This window comes from Rhagoletis pomonella, unplaced genomic scaffold, assembly GCF_013731165.1.
Source record: "Rhagoletis pomonella isolate Grant_MI unplaced genomic scaffold, Rhpom_1.0 Rhpom_scaffold_00014, whole genome shotgun sequence".
Classification (NCBI taxonomy): domain Eukaryota; kingdom Metazoa; phylum Arthropoda; class Insecta; order Diptera; family Tephritidae; genus Rhagoletis; species Rhagoletis pomonella.
In genome coordinates, this window is record NW_023458568.1 from 5368971 (window position 1) to 5389737 (window position 20767).

General features: G+C 36.5%; 1 protein-coding gene across 1 annotated transcript in view; it reads left to right on the plus strand.

Annotated features, from left to right (window-relative positions):
• LOC118749185 (peroxidasin-like) overlaps positions 1-20767 on the plus strand; it is a 203754-nt gene that overhangs the window by 149335 nt on the left and 33652 nt on the right. The gene's annotated exons all lie outside the window — the stretch shown is intronic.

A 20767-nucleotide genomic window follows, 5' to 3' on the forward strand; every position in this document is an offset into this window, starting at 1 on the left:
CATTTAACTCGTTTGAAAACCAGTTCAGCGCAGAGTTGTATCCGAAAGCTTTCTGCTCCGACCAATCAGAAAGACCCAAAAGCTTTCATTGGACACGCCAACGTTCAAAAAATTTATATTCTGAAAAATATTAAAAATTAAAAATTATAAAAAAATATCAAAATTGTATGCATGTCTGCCCGCCAAAAAATAGGCCAAGGCGGTAATTAATTATTTTCCATTAGGTCGCGTCGTACGCAGAGATGAATAGGGCATACGAACTAAACATTTTGAAGTATCTAAATAATCCGTATGCATTAATATCATGAAGCAGACATTCGCATAAAACCAACTGAAACACAAAAACTTGATTTTGAATATTTTTTTTCGATTTTTTATTGGTAATCAAACAACGCGTGTTTTGCAAAAATCTCTTTTTCATTTAACTGTGTGTGTTTCAATTTGTTTTGTGCGAATGTCTGCTTCATGATATTAACGCGTACGGATTACTTAGAGACTTCAAAATGTTTAGTTCGTATGCACTATTTATCTCTGCGTACGATGAGACCTCATGGGAAATAACTAATTACCGCCTTGGCCTCTTTTTTGGCGGGCAGACATGCATATAATTTTGATATTTTTTGATAATTTTTAATTTTTTATATTTTTTAGAATATAAATTTTTTGAACGTTGGCGTGTCAAATGAAAGCTTTTGGGTCTTTCTGATTGGCCGGAGCAAAAAGCTTTCCGATACAAATCTGCGTTGAACTGGTTTTCAAACGAGTTAAATGATTTAACAGTTTCAATTTTCCAACAACAAAAAGAGTATTGGGCAGGTGTCAAAGATGTGTTGCGATACTTTGCATCGACAATAGATATAAAGCGCATTATAGCGCGTGTCAACAGGCACTAAAAGTTTATGCAGATGCAGATTGGGGTGGCAAAAGGATCTATCGCAGATTTCACACCGGTTACATGGTTGGCTGGAGGTGCTAATTTATGGAAATCTTAGAAAAAAGATTGTGAGGCTTTGAGTAGCAAAGAAGCCGTCTGCAACAAAGCAGGCTTTACATCTGAGGAGCATAATTGTTAAGATCGGTTGTGGTAACTATAGAACCCCTACAGTATTGTTCGGAGACAATCCAAGTGAAGAGTACACAATGGGAGTTTCTGCTGATATTGAGGAGGCGTTTGACAATGCTACCTTTGACTCTATGTCTCTTGAGGTGTTTGGTAGTGGACTCTCTACAAACGGAAATGCAAAACTTCGGTTACATCCAAGCTTATGCGGACGATGTTCGTGTTAAGACACAGAGAATCCTGAATAAGATTGATAAATGATGCATTTTGCACGTCAAGCAAGACAACCCTTATTTGGTTTACGTGGAAAAGAAAACTGTAAGGTTATTGGAAAACTGATTGGAAATACTGTTGCACAAAATGTATTACTGTAATACTCATGTATGTATATTAGACTGCATCACTCCCCATACAAAAAAAAATCGGTACTATTTTTCCATTGGAATTATAAAATCTACTATATTTTAAGACGTCCACCAAAATATTTTGGAAAAATATTAAGATTTAAGTGAGCTGGACCGATTTGAAAATACCTCCAAAAATGGTTTTTTTATCAATAAAAATAGTTTCTTAAAGATTTTTTTTGAAAAAATCCCCTCAAATGACAAAACGGTTTAAGCTTAAAATATTTGCATAAAAATATTTAAAAAAAATTAAAAAAAAATTTAAACGGAATCGTAATGATGATGCTGTTTTTAACATTTTTCAAAGATTGGTATAAGAAAAACTTGAATAACTGAACCTAAACTCTTCCGATTTAGACTTAAGAAGTTTCATTGGAAAGGTATTTTCTCACCCATTTCATTTATTTGCTAATAAACTTATTCAAAGGATGGAAGAGAAAGGTAGGAGAAACGAACCTCGTTCAAAGTTGAATTAAGAAGATTTGGTATTCGAAAAAAAAGATGGGACACGAATGACGTTTCTTTTGGCCAGAAATAAAAACGGTGTGAAAATACCTTTCTACTGAGATCCCATAAGTCTAAATCAGAACATTTTTGGCCCAGTTATTCAAGTTTTTCGTAAATCAATATTTGAAAAAGTAAAAAAACAGCATCAAAAATCTCATTCTTACGATTCCGTTGAAAAGATTTCTAAATATTTTTATGCAGATTTTTTAAGCTTATTCTAATTTGTCATCTGAGGGGACTTTTTTCAAAAAGTTCTTTAAGAAACGATTTTTATTCATAAAATACTTCATTTTTGGAGGTATTTTCAAATCGGTCCAGCTCACTTAAATCTTAATATTTTTACGAAATATTTTGGTAAACGTCTTAAAATATAATATATTTAGTAATCCCGGCGGAAAAACCGCAACTTTTTTTGGTGATGCAGTCTAATGTATATATATATGTATTTTCCCCTCAACTAGTTCTTACAATAAACCTTGTGTTCTCCCTTACTTGGATTCTCATACAAAACAGACGACGTGTTTCTCTTCTTTACTTCGTTGATAGGTAATTCCACGTTTTATTAAGATAAAACTATCAGGTTTTGAGCCATCCGCAGCCTATTTTAGTAAGAAATAAGAGGTAACTAAATCTGGTTTCTGCTCTCATAAATATTTTTTGGAGTTTTCGTAAAAAAGAGGGCATTTGCGTGGTAATCTTTTGCCGGTACCTTGTTTTATCTAAACCATATGGTTAGTGGACATAGAGGTGTGTCCAGCGCAAATCCAGAAAAATCCGAAGCCATAAAAGACGAGTTAAGCGACGTATATAATGAGGATCTCGACGAAAATTCAACTACAAACTCCAAGAATTTAGAAATTATTTCTAGTTTCCAACTACCATTTAGTCGCATTAAAGGTAGGGATAACTAATCTGAATGGAAAGTCGGCGCGAAAACTCACATGATAATCAGAGGCTTGTGGCTCAATTGCGCAAAATAATGGCCAGAAACGGCAGATGAAAAAGCAAGAGACCAGGGTTTGAGAGCAATAGGTGAATTGACGTTGTTGTTAGAGCCGTGTAATTACACGCACGTTGAATGTGCCAAGACGGCGTATAAAGCATGGTGTGCCATTTCAAAGGGTTTGATGACACGGGAGCCGGTCATAAATCGGCACTATTGCAGCAATTTGTTTCGGTCAAGCATAAAGACTGCGTCTCAATGGAGGACTATGTTAACAAAATGAGTACATTGTGGTTGAAAATTAAAACACACTTTAAAATCGACGAAGAAGTTGCGGGTTTTTAATGTTAATGGGGCTACCCGCTGAATATAAGCCGATGGGTTTGGCTGTAGAAAATTCAGGTAAAACCATCACGGTTGATTACATTAAAAATTTGTTGTTGCAAGGTTTCATTGTAGATAAAGAAACTAGTGACATTAATGAAACAGTTTTAAAAGCGAAATGCAAAGCTACTAGAAACAAAGCAGTAAAACACTGATTAGGTTGTGGCTCTACGAAGCACTGTGTAAAAAACTGTAACTTTGCAAAGGCAAAAAAGAAACAGTACCGAAAAAGCGATAAACTCGAAACTATGTTGTTTTCATCGATGTTAGCACAATCAACCGAATTGTCTTCAGATTGGTTTATCGATAGCGGCTGCACACATGACAAAAGACAAGTCGACTATACAATAGAGGTGCAAAACTATCGATGGCACTATCGATAGTATCGATGTTTTTTATTTTTCCCTACTATCGATTGTTTTTTGGTCCTATCGATAGTCCGACAGACATGTGATTCAGTATTTGTTTTAGTTTTATTTTTTTTTTTCTTTTCATTTCTCTTAAACATCCAAGTTGAACTAAAAATTTGGTTGCTACTTTTTTAAAAGAGTAATGTCAAATTTCGAAAAAGACGGAAAACCTTGCATCTTTTAAAATACCGCTAAAAACTGATACAAATTAATTTATACCAAAACTTTCAATATTTACCACCACTATTTACTATTTATGAAAAGGTAAATAAAAACCATTACTTCTCAGATAAAAAATGGTTTCTTCTTCTAAAATTGAAATTTACTTGATGAATGCCTTATATATGGCGGAGGATATCTAAAACCACAAATATAAAATTTCAGTATGCCCAATTTTTTTCCATTTCAATTCATTTCAAATTTTCAATAACTTTACTTCTAACTTAACGGTTAAACAATTAAAAAAAGTGTACAGTAGTTTACAAGAATATCCAAACGTAGTTTCGAAATATATTCTTAAGGAAATCTTCATACGAAAATTGAGCGAAAACCATATAAATACGATACTATCGACGATATATCGATAGTTTTGAAAATAATATCGAAAACTATCGATGGTCTGACTATCGATAGTTTTGCACCTCTACTATACAAGACAAACAAAACGCTACTCAGAAAGAAGTAATTGTCGCAAACAAACAAAAAATGCAAATAGATTGCGCAGGTACGGTAAAGCAATTGCTTTTAATAAACGGTGAACAAAAAGAAATTAGAATAAATAATGTGAACTTCGTGCCAAATATATGTGCAAATTTATTATCCGTTAGTCAAATACTAAGGAACCAAAACTCCGTTTTGTTTACGAAAGACGGTGTAAAATATTCAACTCAGATGGGAAAGTGATAGCAACGGCTAGTAAGGTAAATTATTTGTTTAAATTAGACGTCGTACGTACCGAAAAATCATTGACTGCTTCCGAACCGAGGATTTCACAAAAGTCCAAAGAAAACATGGTTCTATGGCATCGCCGTCTTGGACATGCTAGTTTGATTATATGGAGTTTTTGAAAAATGAACTGAACGATTTTGCGATGCCAAATCCCGGTATTTGCGAAATATGTATAAAAGGTAAACCAAATCGCGCCCCTTTAAACAATAGCGGGAAACGAGCCTCGACGTTAATCGAACTCGTACACAGCGACGTGTGCGGACCATTACCAATAAAGTCGTTTTGGTGTAGATTCTTTTTCACTTTCATAGACGATTTTTCGGGAAAATTATTTATCTACATTATTAAACACAAAAGTGATGTGTTCGACTGTTTCATTAATTTTAAAGCGTTGGTCAAGAAGCTAACTGGCCTCACAGTAAAAACATTAAGAACTGACAATGGAACTGAATATTGTAACCAGAATTTCCAGAAATTTTTTGAAGTGAATGGTATTTTACACCAAAGAACAGCCGCATACAGCCCACAACAGAACGGACATGCCGAGCGAATGAATCGCATGTTAATGTAGAAAGTGTGCTCATAGATTCTGTCTTGTCCAAAATATATTGGGCGGAAGCGGCTTCTACAGCAGCATATATCTTAAACCGCATTCCATGTAAAAGGTCTGGTGAAAACTCACCGGAAGATCTATAGACCAATGTCCAACCAAACTTGTCGTGGCTTAAAATATTCGGTTGTAAAGCGTACGCACAAATACCGAATGAAAAGAGAAAGAAATTAGATGAAAAGCCAGCCGAATGTATTTTCAAAGGTTATGCCTCAGATGCCAAGGCATACAAACGCACAAACAAAGTAGTTGTTAGCAGAGACTAGATATTTTGTGAATCAAATTATAGAAAAAAAACCACAGATTTTGAAACGTCTCACATTCACTGGCCATATTCTGAAGTTGACAAGAAAGATAATTGTGAATCATGGGAGGAAGACACGCCAACAAATGTGTCGGTTGCAAGCGACATTTCCAGTGGTTTACAACTATATACGCCAACATTAAACAGCAGCAGAGACCAATATGTTAATGAGACATGAAGACTTCGTCGAATGGTGGTAACAATAGCTCAATGGTAAAATGGGTACCAACCGATGCAAACGAAATACGCGAATCGAACCACGTCAAAAATAAACACGGAACGAAGGAAAGCCAAAACCGAATTACAATATTTTTTCATACGATTTCAGTGCATGCGAACCTACCTTATTCAGGCAAGCTATATCCGGTAATGATGCTCATGCATGGAAGTGTGCGATGAAGTAAGAATTCGACTCTTTAACTGAAAATCGTACATGGGAGCTAGTAGAGATGCCTGTGAACAAATCGCCTTTAAAATGTAAGTGGGTTTATAAAACTAAAAGGGATGCCAACGGAGCGTTTTTGCGACATAGGACGAGACTAGCTGCTAAAGGCTTCACACAAGTCGAGGGACTACCATGAAACTTTTTCTCCAGTGGTGCGGTTCACAACCGTACGTTATCTGATAGCAATTGCAGAAAAATTTAATCTAAACATTCGTAAGTTAGTTGTCACGGCTTTTCTGCATGGCGAACTTGAAGAGGAGATTTATATGACTCAGCATGAAGGATTCCACGATGGCACAAACCGTTATTGCAAATTGGTTAAATCAATTTATGGGCTGAATCAGTCGAGTCGGGTGTGGAATTCAAGACTCAACGAGGTGTTAATAAATTTCGGGCTTAAACGTTCAGTAGTGGACCAATGTATGTATTTCTTAGTCAATAGTTCACATATATTCATTGCAGCTGTTTCCGTAGACGATAAAATGATTTTCACTAACGAAAAGGAGATGGAGAAAAGTCTCACTGACACACTCTTAGTGAAATTTAAAATGAAAAATATAGGAGAAATTTCATTTGTACAGTGGGATTAGAGTAACACGTGACTAAAATTCAGGTACTAGTTTTGTGTAACGCAACGCAGCGTTGCATTATTGCGCTGATACTCAAGGTGAGTTATGTGCGCTGATACACAGCCTTTCTAACTCAGTAGCGCATTGATGCGTAGTGCAATAATGCGTCGAAATCGAAACATTGTACTGAGGCTGAAATAATGTGTTGAGAGCTCAACAAACACTTTTATTGACACAGCGCAATGAATGCGCAATTTGTTGTTCTTCTTCAACGTATGTAGTACCTATGTGCCAATATATTTATTTATCATAGCATACTTATGTATGTACTATAAAGATTATTCAGGATCTGATGCCATGTGTTTTTTTTAGTAAAGTTTTAAAAAATGGCATGGTTAATGCCAAGTATCAACTTGCATTTCAAAGTAGTGGCAGTCATGCTAACAATTAAAGCGAAAAACAGATGGTATCACGTATGCGTTATAACGCAATTTGCGCTAACGCATTGCGCTGATACACACTACTGCGTTTGCGCCAACATATCAACGCAACAAAATTGCGTTATTACCCACCCTTAGCAGGTACTATATCAATGGACCAAACACAGTTTGTAAAACGCCTTCTATCCCGGTTCAACATGAGTGATTGCAAACCGACAATCGCACCCATGGATGTTAACCAAAAATTGTCAGCGAAAATGTGTCCGAAATATGAAAAAGAGGTGGTTGAAATGAAGAATGTACCATATCGTCAACTAGTTGGAGCGTTACAGTTGTGCGTTCAGGTGTCAAGGCCAGACATTTTTTATCCAGTTCATGTTTTAAGTCGTTACAATGAAAACCCCGGTAAAGCTCATTGGGGTGCTGCCAAACGCGTATTGCGCTATTTAAAAGGAAGGCGAATAAATCTATCACATACACCTTCAGAGATCCAGGGGTACTGTGACTCCGATTAGGCAAGTGACGAAGACGAACGTCCATCAACCACAGGGTATTTGTTCACCATGCAGAGTGAGGTGATTTCATGGAGCACAAACCGACAGCCCACTATTGCACTCTCAACTACTGAAGCTGAGTTTATGTCGCTTACTGCGGCAATACAAGAATCTGTTTGGCTAAAGAAACTTGAAGCGGATACATGCCATACATTTTGTGAACAAATACACTTATTCAGCACGAACGAAGCATATCGACGTAAAGGCAAATTTCGCACACCAACACATAAAAAATAAATAAGTCAAATTGATATGTTAAGATTTAGCGAATAAATAAAACACGACACGTCGATATAATTCAAGCGGCTTAATGGAAGTGAAAATAATCCCTGCAAAAATTTGAGGACCAGGTGGTCCACTGGGTCCTAGTTTTAAAGTATGAGCAAAAGGACTAGGCTGCATACTAGTAACTTGTTATGCTGACCTGGACCACTTTAAACGTAGAAAACTGATATATGTGTTGAACACCACCTCTTCGTGGCCGATCGGCAATATGATTCGGTTGCCGAATGTGCCATGATCCAAAAGGAGTAGTTGTCTAGGTAGTCCCATGTTATGCAGTGGTGGATCCAAAAGTGGTCCCATGTTATGCGGCGTTGGACCAGAGGTGGTCAGGTCCAATGACATCGCAATGTTAATGTAACCATATTTTCTCCATATATTTGGACCATTTTGGTTACTAGTGTTGGTTACAAGGTAGTGTGGTCCTATATTAGTACTTAACCTAGTCCAACTTTTTGCAGGGATGTTTCAGTGGTATGATGTACAAAAGGTCCCTGCAAAAATTTGAGGACCAGGTGGTCCATTGGGCCGTGGTTTTAAAGTATGTGCAAAAGGACCAGGTTGCATACCAGTAACTTGTTATGCTAACCTGGACCACTTCAAACGTAAAAAACTTATAAATGAGTTGAACACCACATCTTCGCGGCCGATCAGCAATACGATTCGGTTGCCGAGTGTGCCATAGTCCAAAAGGAGTAGGTGCCTAGGTGGTCCCATATTATGCAGTGGTGGACCAGGACTTGTCCCATGTTATGCAGCGTTGGACCAGAGGTGGTCAGGTCCAATGACATCGCAATGTTAATGTTACCATATTTTCCCCATATATTTGGACCATTTTGGTTACTAGTGTTGGTTACAAGGTATCGTGGTCCCGTACTAGTATTTAACCTAGTCCCACTTTTTGCAGGGGTATTACATGTTGATATGTATGTATGTGCGTGTGTATATGTATGTACATTAGACTGCATCACTCCCCCTTTTCCATTGCAATTATAAAATCTATTATATTTTAAGACGTCCACCAAAATATTTCGGAAAATATTAAGATTTAAGTGAGCTGGACCGATTTGAAAATACATACCTCCAAAAATGAAGTTTTTTATGAATAAATATAATTTATTAAAGATTTTTTTTGAAAAAATCCCCTCAAATGACGAAACGGTTTAAGCTTAAAAAATTTGCATAAAAATATTAAAAAAAAAATATAAAAAAAAAATTAAATGGAATCGTAATGATGAGATTTTAGATGCTGCTTTTTAACTTTTTTTAAAGATTGGTATAAGAAAAACTTGAATAACTGAACCTAAGCTCTCCCGATTTAGACTTAAGAGGTGTAATTAGAAAGTTATTTTCTCACCCTTTTTATTTCTTTGCTAATAAACTCAATCAAAGGATGAAAGAGAAAGGTAGGATGAACGAACGTCATTCAAAGTTTAATTAAGATGTGTTGGTACTTTTTGGATAGAAATAAAAACAGTGTGAAAATACCTTTCTACTGAGATCCCATAAGTCTAAATCAGAATATTTTTGGCCCAGTTATTCATGTTTTCCGTAAATCAATCCTTGAAAAAAGTAAAAAACAGCATCAAAAATCTCATTCTTACGATTCCGTTGAAAAGATTTTGAAATATTTTTATGCACATGTTTTAAGCTGTATCTAGTTTGTTCATCTGAGGGAACTTTTTTCAAAAAGTTCTTTAAGAAACTATTTTTATTCATAAAAAACTCCATTTTTGGAGGTATTTTCAAATCGGTCCAGCCACTTAAATCTTAATATTTTTCCGAAATATTTTGGTGGACGTCTTAAAATATAATACATTTTGTAATCCCGGCGGAAAAACCGCAACTTTTTTTTGTGATGCAGTCTAATGTACATAGCTATTGCAGTTGGGATGTCAGGTGACTATGCATAAATAGTAGTAGAATATCCAACAAACTCGGCCTCATCCCAATTGCCATTTGATATCTATTTTTATAAAAAGAAATAAAATTTACAATGTACAAATTCGTTAAAATTAGCAAATTAGATTAAAGCAAAAAATAAACACTACATAAATTTTTTTTCGTTTTCAAAAGAATTATTCAAAATTCAGTTTTAAAATTTTGCAACAGTTTTCAAGTTTATTTAAAGTTAAGTGTTTCGTGAATATGTCAGCTACATTTTCTGAATACCTCACATGTCTATATCGCCGTTTATAAACTTCTCTAGGTTATAGTAAATCGTATGTGTTTGCTTCTCTTGTGAACAGTTGGGTTACGCACAGCAAACTGTGCACCTTGGTTGTCACACTTGTTGACTGTGGAATCTTTCGTGATCACATCGACACCCAATTCGGTTAATAAACTACGGTGAAATGCCACTTCCTTTGCACCTTGGCACATTGCTACGTACTCCGCCTCCATCGTGCTGAGAGAAACCGTATGCTGATTTTTAGTTTCCCATACGATTAAGCCACCGCTGTAGAATAACGCGTAGCCACTCATTGATTTCCGATCGGTCTGGTCTGAACCCCTCTGTGAAATCTGTGAAACATAACAAATTTCGATTATTTGGGTGATAGGTCAACATACCCTTAAGTTTTGCTTTAAGGTATCGTAGTATCCGTTTCGCTGCGATGAAATGGTACTGATGTGGATGCTGTGGAATTGCGACAATTTAGACACCGCATAAGAAATATCTGGTCTAGACGTAATGGCTACATATGTAAGGCCACCAAGCAACGAGCTACTGCAGCCATTTTTGGTATACCTTTCCAACACGGTACCTTGTGCGCACGGCGTAGAAACTCATTTGCAATTTTGCATATTCCATTTTTTCAGAAGCTTCTGGCGCATTCGCCTTTCCGCTCAATCTTCACCAAGGACCTGCGAGCACCCCTGCGCTACTAACCCCGCCTTGAATTTTTCAACCGTACCATCCGGGTTAAATTTCGTTGAAAACACCCATCTTGAACCTATGAGGTTCTTAGCTTTCGGGTAATCTACTAACTCCCATGTAACATTTTTGATTAACGAGTTATATTTCACCTGCATATCAGCTTTCCATTGTTCGCTGTTTTTCGAATGCAGGGCACCAGCTACCGAAACTGGATTGCTAACCAATGAGTACAGGCACTCAGTTTCTTCGTGAACGTATATTTTTCGTGGACAACCAACAGACCCACTTCTAACAATCCTCGGCCTTCCCCTTTTGCGTTTCCCCGGAACCATAACTTCGTCTTCACAGCTACTCTCGCTCGAAACAAACCTAGCTTCTCCACTTACGTTGTCTTCTTTACCCCTCGAAGGCTCGCCGGGATGCACCGACTGCTCGTTTTCGTCACCGCTGTCGGGGTTTGCAGGAGGTTCTATGCCATCTCGAAAATCAAAAAAATTTAAATAGTCTTTATCGTCCTATGATACATCGCCAACACTCCATTTATCTTCAAAAAATATAACGTTGCGCGCAACAACGATTGATTGTTTGATTATTATATAACCTATAACCTTTGGTTAAATCGGCGTATCTCACAAAAGTTAACTTCGTACCTTTTTGTTGGAACTTGGACCTACCCAACCGATTACACAATGCCACTGCCTCGCAACCAAACACCTTTAAGTGAGAAACAGATGGTTTCCTACCAGTCCAACGTTCGTATATATGTGGCGGTATTGAGAGCTTCCGACCACAAACTTTGAGGAAGTTTGAATGCATCTAGCATGCAACGTGACATTTCGACGAGCGTGTGATTAGCTCGTTCAGCTGCATCATTTTGTAGCGGGGTATAACTAACCGTGGTTTGATGCCGTATACCATGTTGCTTAAAAAAACTTTCAAATCGAGCATTGATATATTCGCGGCCATTGTCACTTCGCACGCATTTCAGCTTACCCTGCCCGGTCTGCTTTTCAGCCTCAACCATAAAGTCTTTGAACGCCTCGAACGCATCTGATTTTTGCAGCAAAATCGCGTAACAACAAATCTCAAGTAATCTTCTATGAATGTAATAAAATATCGTGATCCGCCAACTCAAGTACATCACCCGTACAGATGTTTGACAATTTCTAATTAACTATCAACAACTATCAGATTTTCCTGTTCGCGTACACAAAAATTCAGCAAAGTAGGGGAAATTGAGAGACCAAATTGACATTTCATTCTGATGAAAAGTTGCTGGTTTCTGCTGGAAAATGGCTGCTGGCAAACCAGCTGGCTGGTTGGCTGGTTTGCCAGCAGCCAATTTCCAGCAAGAAAAACAGTTGATCAAAAAAGTCTTCTGTTTTCCATTTATGAAAGTATGGAAATTTATTTTAGATTTAGATTTATCATTATGATTTTTAAGTTTGAAATAACTTATTCGAACTGCAAATGAATCGAAAGAAAGCAAATACTCATTTACTCATATTTGATTAGCAAATTGCTTTAGGAAAACTTATAATTTTTATTCTTTTCATGTTTTCTGTTTTATGCTTTTGTATGTAAACAAAATTTCGGTTAGCTGTACTAAAAACTTGCAAGTTTTTGCTGGTTTTGCGTTCGCGTACTTTTGTTAACATTTATCTATTTGAGAGAGAACAGATAAAAATTCATTAGAATTTTTGCTTCTGAGAGTTTTCTGCTGGAAGAATACGCGAATACACCTAATGTTCTTTCTCGATAACTCGCAAATGTCTTTTATATTGAGGTGTCCAAATCTTTTATGCCAAATGTCAATGTTAAAGGTTTTCTCATTTACCTCAGCGTTCACGCACTCACGTTCATCAAAGCTGGTATAAAAAATACCATTCTCTGCTTTTGCTGAAAATATTGTTGCTTTGTTTTTCGATTTGACTTCGGCTAACTTTTTATTACACTGTACTGAGTAGCCGTGTTGAAGTAGTTTGCTTACTGAAAGAAAATTTCCATGTAAGCTTGGAACATAAAGTAAAGGAACAATGTAATATCGCGAGTTCCAGTTTTTACACTAACATGGCCAACACCCTTAGCAGCAACGAAATCACCTGATGCAAGTGTCACCGTTTGTTCGCGTTTGTTAATTGTTGAGAATTGTTTAGCATCATTACACATATGAGAGGATGCACCGCTGTCCAATACCCATATGTTGCTAGCTCGTACATTCTGATGGGAACTCATACTCATTACCTCTTCTTTCTTTGCTACTTTCCACTGCGACTTTATATGCCCTCTTTTACAGCAGGAGTAGCATTTAACTGTGCTCCAGTCATGCGTTCTAGTTTTCAGCGTTGGTTTATTGCGATCCACTACCGCTCTTTCCCTCGTAGTTTTTTCCACCTGCTGGAATTCGCCAAAAATACGCTCTCGCTATTATCCCAAATTTTTCATTTCGCCGTCTTTCTTCTTCCAATACTTTGACTTTCAATTGTTCAAAGGTCGGCAAGCTGTCTCTACTCTCAATAGCAACAACGAAACTATGCATTTGAGCTTTTCCACAATAGTACAAAAATCGTTCATTTGCACAGCCATCTTTTCGCTTGCATTAAATCTGAAGCGCACCATCCTTTTAAATAAATTTACCTTTCGCGCCGGTCCATCAGCGCTATACAAACCGCTTAGAACTGCCCATGCGTCTTTGGCAGTTTTACAATTTTTTATGTGAATCAGTTCAGACGACTTCACACAAAGAGAGAATGTATGCCAGCGCTTTTTTGTCTAGCGACTCCCATTTAGCTTTGTTAGCTGGATCGGCATCGGTTGCACATTTTGTCTCTACGACTTCCCAAAACTCCAGCGTAATCAGCAGACTCTTCATCAGCACGGCCCAGGTGCTGTAATTATCGGCACCGAGTTTCTCAATTTGAGCCAGCGAAGTCATTACAAAAATCAGTAGTCATTGCCGGACGACAAACGACGTTTTATTTATCCAAAAACATAAGGAAGCGACAAATTCAATAAAGTACTTTTTACTTTTTTATTCGTAAGACAATAAATCGCGTGATGGACCTGGGTCCATAACCAAATGTTAAGATTTAGCGAATAAATAAAACACGACACGTCCATATAATTCAAGCGGTTTAATGTAAGTGAAAATAATGTTTCAGTGGTATGATGTACGAAAGGTATTACATGTTGATATGTATGTATGTGTGTATGTATATGTATGTACATAGCTATTGCAGTTGGGATGTCAGGTGACTATGCATAAATAGTAGTAGAATATCCAACATGATGTATCTACCTACAAATAAAATACCAGCAGACATTTTGACCAAACCAACGTCGGGACTTAAAGAAAAAAAAAATAATAAAAAAATAAAAAACATATATTTAGGCAGAGTATTGGAAAACTGATTGGCAACTAGTGTTGTCAGATTTTTTTTCAAGCCATACGGGACAAATGCATAATTTGTCCCAAAAATGCGGGATTTACAAAAATTTAACGGGACAAATGAGAAATAAAGGATTTTCTTTAAAAGCCCAACTATGAACCATATATTAACAAAGGTGATCCATTTCAACGAAGTAATGCTCAAATCAGTAATAAGCAGGGAACGGATTTTATGGAAATTTCCTTTTTTTCTGCTAAAGGGATAGAGTATATTCGATTAAGAATGTCCACGATTTAGCTTTCCCTGATTCCATATTTAAACATTTGATGTTTTGCCTTTTTTAAGATATTTGTCTTTTTTGCCCTTTCTACCTTTAATTGTAAAGGAAAAAGCCCTTATTCCTGATAATATGAAAGTTTTAAAAGTTCCATATTTAAGTTGGGCGCCACTTATATCAACTCACGTCGATCGAACGTTTAGTATATTCAAGACTTTTCTTCGTCAAAAATTGAATGAAATTGCTGCCAGAAAACTTCCAAATGTATCTTGTGGTTCAATGTTGCTACAATAAATACAAAAAAATAGTAAAAGATTCAAAGTACATATTTTTCATATAAGCAATGAAACTAGTTCATAGTTCTTCTCTCTTTACTTGTAAAATAAACATTTCTAAAATAAATGTATTTTTTTATTATTTTTCGGTTTGTGTCTTTTTTAGCGCCTTCTTTTGCCTTTTTTGCGATTTCTACTGCCTTTTCCTGTCTATTTTGCCTTTTTTATAGGTTTTTAGGTCCTAAAAATCCGTTCCCTGGTTATAAGCTTATGATAAATTTGGTTTATTTCATGGCAACACTTTTCTAATTTATACAAAAATAAGTATGTATATGTAAACATGTAATTGACAAACCATAAAAACAAAGTAAGAGATACAGTTGCGGTCAAAATAATTGCAGAAAAATTCAAAATGATGCTGTTGGCAACTTATCTTTATTTATTTATTGTTAATAGGTTAAGTTAGGTTAAGTGGGCGGCTCTGAGAAGAGTTCACTCGGAGGCCACAAAGGCCCATTGCAATGCCCAGGGGGGTTTCCCCATGCCTATTCCTACATATCTTTGAACCATTTCAATTCTCTGGCGAATCCAAGCAGTCCTTCCAGTGTAGCTTTCCCTAAGGTATCCAGGTTCTCGAAGAAATGGTCCCCAAGAAACTTGAGGCGTTTCCTTTGGAGTGCAGGACATTCACAAAGGAAGTGCTGGACGGATTCTACCTCCTCCTCATCTCTACAGCTTCTACAGAAATCGTTATGCGGTGCTCCGAACCTGGCGGTCATGTGTCCAATGGTCCAGTGTCCCGTTAGTATTCCTGTGAAAAGCTTAACGTTTGGCTTTGACAGCCTTAATTAACTCATTGTTGCAGGTATGCAGATTTTCCCACCTGCTGTTGGTGGCTGCCTTGGTCACTCTCTCGACCTCCGAAAACAGAAATCGCATGGAAGGTTTCACGATCTGGATCGCTTCCCCAAGCCCCATTCCAGATCCATTTCTAGCACATTCGTCCGCTTCCTCATTTCCTAGGACACCGTTGTGTCCCGGGACCCAGTAAAGGTTGATTATGTGTTGCTGTAGAACTTGTAGGGATCTTCGGCATTCCTTAACGCATATCGAGCAGGGCTGCACATTAACCCTTTCGCTTCATCCTTTTATTGCACCATGCAAAAAATTTAATTTTTTGAGAAACTCTCTGTTTTGATCCCCAAAACCATTGTCGATAACAGTTTTTTCGAAATTCGATGCCTAAGTGTGATTTTTGAATGTTGCGATATGGCAACAAATTTCTTGTATGGTATAGAAAAACACTGACGGTTAGACTTTTATGTGTACACGTATTCATTTATTCCAAATTGTATTTACATTAAAATTTAAACTTTAATATTACTTATAAGTCTTGAATTAAAGTAGACAACCATGTATAATGGATTATGAATATAACATTAACAAATTCAATACATATGCATTAAAAACTTAACTGAAAGTATAAAATTTCATACATGAACTTTAAATATTATTTACATATAATAATAATAACAATAGAAATTAAAATATAGTTTAAATTTACAAGAAAATATCTTACCATCGGTTTAGTTGTTGTAGTGATATCCTTGAAGCAATTTCGAGTTCCATTAGGGATGCAACTTTCAACTTGCATCTGTTTTTTCTTTCAGTATACTCCGGCCAATGCTGATTTTCATCATATCGGATAGAAACTGATGGTTCCGTTTCATATCTCTTTCGAGAACTTGATGGACTGTAAATATCTTCGTCCGACGAGGTTTTTGGCCGCCCACGTTTTCGAGAATTTACATGCGCCTGTGCTAAAATTCCATCCGCAATATCATTGCGGAACTTGAGAAGATCCATTTGTTTTGGATTTTTTGTATGATTTTCATAATCCTTCTTGTACTCTAGCCACGAATTACATATGGCCAGGTCAATAAAGTGATCAAATATTTTAAGAGTCCACTTTCTGGATCGTATTGGTATTCTATACAATGAAAGGAGAAAGTCGATTTTATCTACTCTTCCCATACTTTTGTTGTACATGGCCACAATTTTAGGCTGTGCGATTTCAACTTGCTGCTTTTTTTCAACCAAAAACCTCTTTACTTTATGTAGGGGCTGTTCCCCGTAAATAGATGATACTAATTGAACGACGCCTCCATCAAGCCATCTTATAACATAAAGATTGTCCTTCCTTTCAATTCGGTAGTCGAATCTTCCCCGCCCTTCCTTTTTTAACTCTTTTTCAGATTTTAAAAGTACCTTACAACACCTATTTCCTCTTATTGTAGCCGTTGCCCAAATTCCTTTTTGTTGCAAATATAGAAACAAATTTAAAGTGGAAAAATAGTTATCAAAAAAAAGTTTAAAATTTTTGTTTTCGGAAATAGTTCTTGTAAGATGAATTACAATACCGGAGCAAAATCCTAATTTTGGTCCGTAAAGAATAGTATTTTTGCCTTGATATATTTCAAAATCATACAGCATGCCGTTTGAGCTACAGAGGCAAAATCGCATTCGGCAATCGGCAGTCGGCAATCGGCAGAGGCATTTAATAGGTTTCTTAGACATATATTGCCTCAATGCGGTTTTACCTTTGAAAGGTACCATCATCTCGTCCACACATAGATTTTCGTCTTTGCGGATAGTATACAAATTTTTGGTAAAACATATCTATGAACGGTCGAATTTTAAAAAGTTCATTATTATTAGGCGGAGTTGTAGTAAACTTTAAACTATTTCTCAGGGAATTAAATCGAGTTCTTGGCATATTTTGCCGAAAAGATGGAATATCAGTAGGAGTAGTCCAATACATTTCCAATCTAGGATAATTAATTGTCCCAATCATAATCTCTAAAGCTATGAATTTAAGAAATTCTTCTTTCGTCAAATTGATCGATCGCCCGTTTTCTAAAAGAGTTGCCTAATTTGTAGCTTGAACAACTTCTTCAAGAAAGGGTTCCGTGAAGTACTCCAAAAAATACTGCACAGGAAGCTTTACGTCCTTTTTTGAGTAAGATTCAGAAAAATCTGCTTCAGGAATTGTCCACGAAGTCTTTTTCCATCGAAAATCGTCTGTTTTCTTAAAAAATTCGATTGCAGTATGGGTTTCTGACGTATGGACTTCTTCAGACAATGTCCTTTCATCATCGCTATCGCCGTTAATATTTTGAATATTTATGCTATGTTTACCTTGCCGAGAAATTTCCTCCATAATAAAAGTTTAATTTTTATCAAACGCGTCTAGTAAATTATCTAAAATATCTTCTCCTTCTGAGTTCCCAAAATCTGAAACTTCTGAGTTTTCAAAATTTTCCAAAATTTTTTCAATATCTTTTTCATTAATTTTTCTCGACATTTAAAAAAAATTTGACAGTACAAAAAGTATAACGTCTGTATGCTGCAAATCTCAAACGCGAATGAATTTTTCTTGCGATGAAGTGCAAAATAACACCTTACAGTTAATTTGTTGCCGTACGGCAACAAGCGAAGTTAAAAAAATCTGAACAGCTTTTGAAGTTGCTTATGAACAAAATTTGTATGGAAAAGAATATTATATACAATCTTTTACATATTTCATCCAAAAGTATTCTAAAATAAAACTTAACTTAACTAAAAAATAGAAATAAGCAAAGAGCCTTTTTGGGAAAAATGCAGTGCGCCAAATGGTATAGTAATGATATTTGTATCACAACAGCAATTTTTTTAAAACTTCAAGTTATAATATTACATAAGAAGAAAAAAAAAATTTCGCAAATGGGAGGGTTCACGCCTCTCAAAAGCTCTCCACATGAGTGGAGCTGATTTCATTGTCACATATGAAAATGTTATGAATTTGTATGCAATGTGGAATGACCCTTATTAATCTAATACAACTCTGCTGTATCTTAATATGTCAAATAATAAATATGTCTTCACTTCCGGTTGAATTACAATTGAGCTAAGTTGCTTTTCTTTTCGAACACTGCGGATATATATCGGAAAATATATCAACCATCAACAGGTTATGGGCCTTATTCCATCGCGTGTGAATTGTAGAATTGTCAATTCAAGAAGTCGCTCTTCAAAATAGTGGAAATTGGCTGTTTTAAAGGCAAAAATATCGTGTATCTTCAGAACATGATGTCAGCGAACAACATTGGCTTCGCATTTGAGCGTCTAAAAGGGCGTGAAAACTTTGATGTGTGGAAGCTCCACGCTAAGTCTTATCTCATGATCAAAGGATGTTGGAAAGTAGTAGAAACGGGGCCACGTACTGATTCTCCAGAAAAAGATGTGCAAGCAGATTAACGTGCTCTTGCGGAAATAGTACTTATGATCGAACCTATAAATTTTTCGCACATTGCAACTGCGAAAGCGGCGAAAGAAGCTTGGGATGCCCTGGTATCAGCGTACGAAGATTCGGGACTAACGCGCAAAGTTGAGTTACTAAAACAACTCGTTCAATGCAAACTCACTGATTTTTCGTCGATTCCTTGGTGATGACGTCGTTGAAAGTACAAAACGCCGGACTAAAAATTGATGAGGAAGTGACTGCATCTTTAATACTGGCAGGTCTCCCGGATGATTTTCGCGCTTTGGTTTTAGCTATCGAAAACTCCAAGCAAAAACTTACGATTGATAGTGTTAAAACTCTTTTATTGCAAGAGGCGAAATTTGACAAACCAGAATCTGAAAGTGCTCTTTATACAAAGAATAAAAAGAAAACTAAATTTTTTAAATGTCACAATTGCAAAGAGGTAGGACATTTTGCAAACCAATGCCCAAATAAAAAGAAGGGCGGTAACCCTCACACAAAGAATGAGAAAATTCTCTTTGTTCTCTTTTCTCTCAGCTGATTGGTACATAGACTCGGGTGCAACCACGCATATGACGCAAAACAAAAACTTAATTTTTAATGAAAAGCCGGCAATTAATAAAAATATCATTGTAGCGAATAATAAAACTATTCCGGTTATGTCTAGTGGTAATTTAACACTGTGGCTGCGTTTCTTTATACATTCCGGATAATCCCATTTCACAGCCGGAATAAACAGAATGCTTTTGAAATATACGTTAACATATCATCAGGAACGTTCTAAAGAATAAGTAAACAAAAAAGTTTATTCCAAACGTTCAGAATGAATAAAGAAATTCAGCCCGTGTTTATCGTCGGGATATGATGCTAAGCTTAGTGTTGATTATGTACCCGACTTGTGCGCGAATTTTTTGCCAGTACGCGAAATGACTAAAAACGGCAACACAGTAATATTCGAAGAAGAATATTGTAAAATTTTTGATAAACAAAACAACTTAATAGCCATCGCGACCGCTGTTAATGATTTATACAGATTAAACACTCGGAACGAAAGAAGTGCTTTTATCGCCAACAATGAGTTCGAGCTATGGCACCGTAGAATGGGTCATATCTGCAATGAGAAGTTAAGGAAAATCAAAGATTCATGCAGTGGTGTCGATTTTGAGAAAATTAGAAAAGAACAATGTGTCGTGTGTATCAAAGGTAAGCAAACTCGGGCGCCTTTTAAAGACAGTGGTACGCGTGCTAAGAACTTACTTAGTTTGATCCACTCGGATGTTGCTGGACCCTTTCCAATAAAATCTCACTCGGGCTACAGATTTTTTGTGACTTTTATAGATGATTTTTCTCGGAAAGTTACAGTGGTGCCAATTAAGCAAAAGTCAGACGTTTTTGAGGAATTTATTAAATATAAAACATTAGTGGAAAATCAGTGCTCGCGTAAAATCAAAACATTTCGTTCTGACAATGGCACAGAGTACACTAATAGAAATTTTAGAGAATTTTTAATGAAACATGGTATTGTACACCAAACATCGTCGCCATATACCCCTGAGCAAAATGGTGTGGCAGAACGTTTAAATCGAACAATTGTTGAAAGAGTGCGTTGTATGCTGGTAGACTCGGGTTTAAATAAAAAATTTTGGGCAGAGGCGTCGGTTACTGCAGCCTATATTTTGAACCGCGTTCCGTACAGAGAAGATTCGCGCTGTCCAGAAGAAATCTGGTCAAATAGAAAACAGTCTCTTAAGCATATGCGTGTGTTTGGCAGTAAAGCCATGGTAC